This window comes from Myotis brandtii, unplaced genomic scaffold (assembly GCF_000412655.1).
Source record: "Myotis brandtii unplaced genomic scaffold, ASM41265v1 scaffold8, whole genome shotgun sequence".
NCBI lineage: Eukaryota > Metazoa > Chordata > Mammalia > Chiroptera > Vespertilionidae > Myotis > Myotis brandtii.
Window position 1 is genome coordinate 14,187,174 of NW_005371219.1, and position 5,673 is coordinate 14,192,846.

Below are 5,673 nucleotides of genomic sequence, written 5' to 3' on the forward strand. Positions count from 1 at the left end.
AGGGTCGGGGTAAGGGGGAGAGATCAACCAAAGGACTTATATGCATGCATATAGGCCTAACCAATGGACACAGACACCAGAGGGAGAGGGCATGAGTGGGAGTGTGTGTGTGGGGGGGCAATGGACACATATGTAATACCTTAGTCAATAAAGAAAAAAAGACAATAAAATAAAATAAAGCTGTCATTATGAAACATTGCATTGATATAAAGTAGGTAGACGATATATCTGGGGTTATTACTTGCTTGCTATAGGATTGTTATGGAAGTACTTTAAATAAGCTTTAACTTAGAGACATTTTGTTAGTAAGCTTTTGAGGAAAGACACCTGTAAGAATCTGGTTAGTGGATGTGAGAGGTGCATTTCAATGAGGCTCCTGGGTGTGGTAGATTTCATTGCACTGACTCATACCTGCTTTGCCACGTTTATTATTGATATTTCCCATCAGCATGAATTGCTATATTAACCAATTGCCTCTGCATGACATTTCATTCTTCCAAGGAAACTCCTGTTTAGCAAAATTGTGTTCTAGGATTGTTATCTCTTCTTTATTTTTTTGTAGCTTGCCTGATTTTTTACAATTCCTTGTGGTTTTATCCCTTTTGTGGTGTATGCTTAAGTAAATTATATGATACCAGTTTGGGGATTCATAAAATAAAAACCATGATAGACATCAATTAGCCTTTATTTTATAGACAAGGACTCTGAGGCCCAGAGAGGGAGAGTAAATTGCCCCAAGTCCCACAGCTTATTTATGGCATGGTTCTCCTAACCACCTGTCTTGCTGTCCTATATTTATATAGGGGTGTGGGGGGATTTAGGTATTTAATGCAACCACTAATCTAATGTCACCAATAAAATCTAAACAGTTATATTGCAACTGTTATATTGCTGTTCTGTCTTAATTATCTTCTACTGAGCTATGCTCCATTTGTTACAAACTATTATTCTTGCATATCCAGGACATTTAAAATTCTGTCTTTGAGACTCATTTTCATTATTAATTAAGTGCTCAATTTTATTTTAAAATAAAAACATTTATTTAAAAGTACAGAATTTATTATAAATCTCGAAGTCATTTATTTCTCTTTCTCAAAGCTTTTATTTTGAAAAATCTCAAAATTACAGAAAAGTTGAAAGAATAGTACCCTGCCTAGATCAATGAATTATTTTTGCCACATTTGCTTATATAAGATATAAAGCATACAGGTGTGTGTGTGTGTGTGTGTGTGTGTGTGTGTGTGTGTGTGTGTGTGTGCAGAGAGAGAGACAGATACTTTTTTTCCCTGAACCATTTGAAAGTTGCAGACATCCTAACACTCCACCTCCAAGTATTCAGCATGCATTTCCTGAAAGCAAGCATATTGTCTTATATAACCATAATGCCATTGGTACATCTAAGGAATTTTACATTGATATAATAATATTAACTAATATCCAGTCCTTTCAAAGTTCCCCAATTGCCCAAACATGTTTTATAGCTATATGTTGTGTTCAGTTTTTGGGTCAGTTACCTATTAATGTGTAACAAATCAACCTGAAATTTGGTGGCTTAAAACAATAGCTATTTATTTACTTTTCTCATTTCTGTGGACTGACAGGGTGCTTCGTCGCCCTGTGGTACTGGCAGGGTCACTCATTGAACTATATCCAGCTGGCAGTGGGGCTGGGCTGGTCTGGAGGGTCCCAGAAGCCCCCTCACAGGTCTGGAATTTGGGTGCTGACTGTCAGCTGGTGCTCAGTTCATTTCCCTTTGTCCCCTCTCTCTAGGTGTCCTCCGTCCTCTCTATGTGGCCTCTTGCTCCAGCAGGAGAGCCCGGACTCTCTAGTAGCATGGCAGCTGGGTTCCAAGACAGAGAACGCAAAAGCTGCCAGGCCTGTGGAACTAAGTGCACAGTGTCTGTTGCCTTTTATGGATATAGCAGGTTGCACCCAATTATTTTAGCATCCAATAGTAATCATTTCTGAATCAATTATTATACAGGTATTTATAAACTGGTGATTTCAGAGATTCTATCATTCCTTCTGATTTATCAGCGGGCACTCTTCTGGTTCTCTTCACGTACCTCCTCCCTACTGCCACTCTTTTTTTATTGTTATTATCATATATGCTATGGATTAAAAATGTTATAATTAATTAACATTATTATTATTTGTGTTGTTAAATTGCCCCATATTTGGCCAGTGAAAGTGCAAGTACATTTGAGCTGGCTCCTGTAAGTTGTTGACATGTTTCATCAGTCTTTGAACACTTTCTCTATGCCACAAAGCAGTATTCCAAGAAATGAGCATGGTTTTTCTTCTATTATCTGTGCCATTCACAGGAGTTTTTCTTTAACATACTGGGTTCTCTCTAAATCTTTGAGAGAAATTACTATTATTCTTCTCCAAGATGCCATAAACTCAATTACACCTCTCTTTTAGATTTTCTTAATAATTTATGCATCCAGGGTGACCAACCATTCCACTTTGCCTGGAACCCATGAGCTTCCTGGGACTTGGGACTTTCTGGTTTAAAGTCCTGAACAAACCAAGATGAGTCAGTCACCCCAGGGTGCATGAAATCATTTCATTTTAGATTGAAAGCTGCCTCTAAGTTTTGTTGCAAATACTTAAGAAGCAGACAATTTATAATAGCTAAAATCTGGAAACAGCCCAAGTGCCCATCAGTAGATGAATAGATAAAAAAAAAGCTGTGATATGTTTACACCATGGAATACTACGCAGATGTGCAAAAGGATTTCTTACCCTTTGGGACAGCATGGAGGGACTTGGAGAGTATTATGCTAAGTGAAATAAGCCAGCCAGAGAAAGACAAGTATCACATGATCTCACTTATATGTGGATTCTAATAAAAAAAAATACACTGATGAACAAAATAGATCCAGAGACATAAAGCATGGAACAGACTGACTAATGTCAGAGGGAAGGCAGGGGAGGGTGGGTGGCTGGGAAGAGATCAACCAAAGAACTTGTATGCATATATGCATAACCCATGGACACAGACAATGGGTGGTGAAGGCTTGGGTTGGGGGGCAGGTGTGGACTAGAAGAGGTCAATGGGGGGAGGGAAGGAGATATATGTAATACTTTCAACAATGAATATTGTTAAAATTAAATAAATAAAATAAATCTATTAAAAGCTTTAGGTAATTAGATTACACAATTGTGTACAGTGTACTTTTATTTAAGGTCTTACAACAAACCCAACTTAAAATAAAAAATAAAAAGATTAAATAAAAAGAAAATTAAAATAAATTTATAAAATTAAAAAGAAAAATAACATAGATTGGCTACTGGCTGCCTGTACAGGTTCTAATAGCTCTTTTATCCTGGGAATAATTATGACATGTTATGGTTAATAATTAAACTGATTATTAGAGTATTCTAGATCTTACTGTAGTTTTGATAGAGCTTTCCATGTTACCTCACTTATCTTTACATCAAGCCTATAGTATAGGCAGGATACTGTCCCATTATTATTGCTAAGAAACTGAAATTTGGAGTTATTTAAGATATCCAAAATTAGAGGCAAGAGCCAGGACTAACACATTTTCCTGATTTTCTGTCTTGCTCTTTTTATTATAATACAACAAACAAATAAATACACACACACACACACACACACACACACACACACGCGCGCGCGCGCGCGCCTCAACAAAAGTGAGGAAGACTTCAGAATATCAGAATGGTGCTTTTAAAAATTCTATATTGCATATTAGAAAGCTGCTAAGAGAGCAGATCTTAAAAGTTCTCATGTTGAGGAAAAAATTGTAACTTGTGTAAGGTGATGGTTAACTAGACTAATTGTAATCATTTTGCTATATGTATATCAATCAAATTATTATGTTGTACACCTTAAACTAATACAATGTTTTATGTCAATTACACCTCAGTAAGATTGGAAAAAATCTTACAGAAAGAGAAACATTCCACAAACTTGACTAGAATAAACAATTTCTTTAGGAAGCCTAAATCTCTTATGCTTAAGAACTAACGTTCACAACCTGGTAACTGCTGAGGGAGTGGGTGCATCGGTCTCTCTCTATTTAGTCCCTTCACCAGCAAGGGCCCTGGGTGGCAGTCGTCTTAAAAGCTCATTTAACTTCATTATATTGAAGTCACATGAGCTTGCGTGCCAGGGTGACTGATAGACCCTGGGGGTGTTGTCCTTTTTCTGTTCTGAGAAGACACTGCAGCTGGTGGCAGGCTATGTCTTTGCAATGGATCACATGTAAGATAGCTAAGAGCTTTATTGCGAATAGTCCAAGTTCTGAAACTTTCACCTCTCAGAGGAGATCATTAAAATAGAAACAAAGGCTCATAAAACTTGTCAGAAAACATAAAGGAATTTTTACAGGAAAATAAAGTTTGGAATTACCTGAACCCTCCCAATACCACGCTTTGGGGAAGGATGGGAAGGGTTAGTGATGAATCATTGTTATAAATGCTAAGTCAGAGATCAGGTGGAACATGTCTATTGTAGTGCAGTCTAGGACTATACCATGTCCTTACAGAGTCCTTACCTAGTGACCCCCATCTACTCCTCATCTGCTTGCCTTTTCATCTCTGTCTCCCTATTCCAACGAATATGAGGAGCACTTTAACCATGGCCTTTGTCCTCTCTGGTTTTCCTTCCTGTTATTGTCTTCCCCCAGATAACCAGGAGTCTTTCCCTTAACTTCCAAAGCCTTTGCTCAGATATCTCCTCCATGAGCCTACCTGACCACCTATTTAAAATTTCGGCTGCATCTGCTAACCCTCACCCACCACGTTCTGCATTCTGGATCTTCTTGTCTTGCTCTATTTTTTTCCATAGCACTTATTTCCTGCTTATGTATTTATAATTTACCTTTTTATTGTGCTTTATTTTTGCTTTTGCCTTAGAATGTAAACTCCTTGAGAGCAGGGATTTGTGCCCATTTTGCACTCTGCTGCACTGCAAATGCGTCAGTGCAATGGTTGACTAAATGAATGGCTGTGAGAGTCCACTTTATGCCTGACTAAAGCAGTACCTTAACATTAAAAGCATTTTGAAACCTTGATTGGCATTTCTTATTGTGAAAGTAACGTATACCTATGGTAGCAAAATTAAACAAAATAGGAGTGTATAAAATAAGAAGAGAACATCTGCTTATCTCCCTGACTCACATCCCTGGAGACAATCACTGGAAATAGTTTGATAGGCCTGCTTCTCTTCAATTACTTAAATATTTGAAAATACATGTGTGTACATATATATTAGTAGTAGCTATCTATAATCTATAAATTGTTATATATATATCACAATGTAGCTTACACATTGGTTTTTCTTTGCAATAAATACATATTTATTGTATTCTATAGTTTATTGATGAGCATTTATGCTATTTCAATGTTTTCCTTATAAACAATGATACAATATTTGTATGTAGAAATGTGGGGCATTCCTGCTTGTATTTTCATGATAGATTAGAATTCTTCAAAGATATGTACATTTAAAATTTAAATATATTTTCTAAAGAGGTTGTTCCCATTTCCACTGCTTTTAATATTGTCTAAACTTGCCTGTTTCTCCATAACTATGTGAGCAATAGATGTTTCACTCTGTCAATTTTATGGGGAAATTGTTTCCTCTTTACTTAACAATCCCTGGTTGTTAGTTAAATTGAGTAACTTTGTAATGATTAA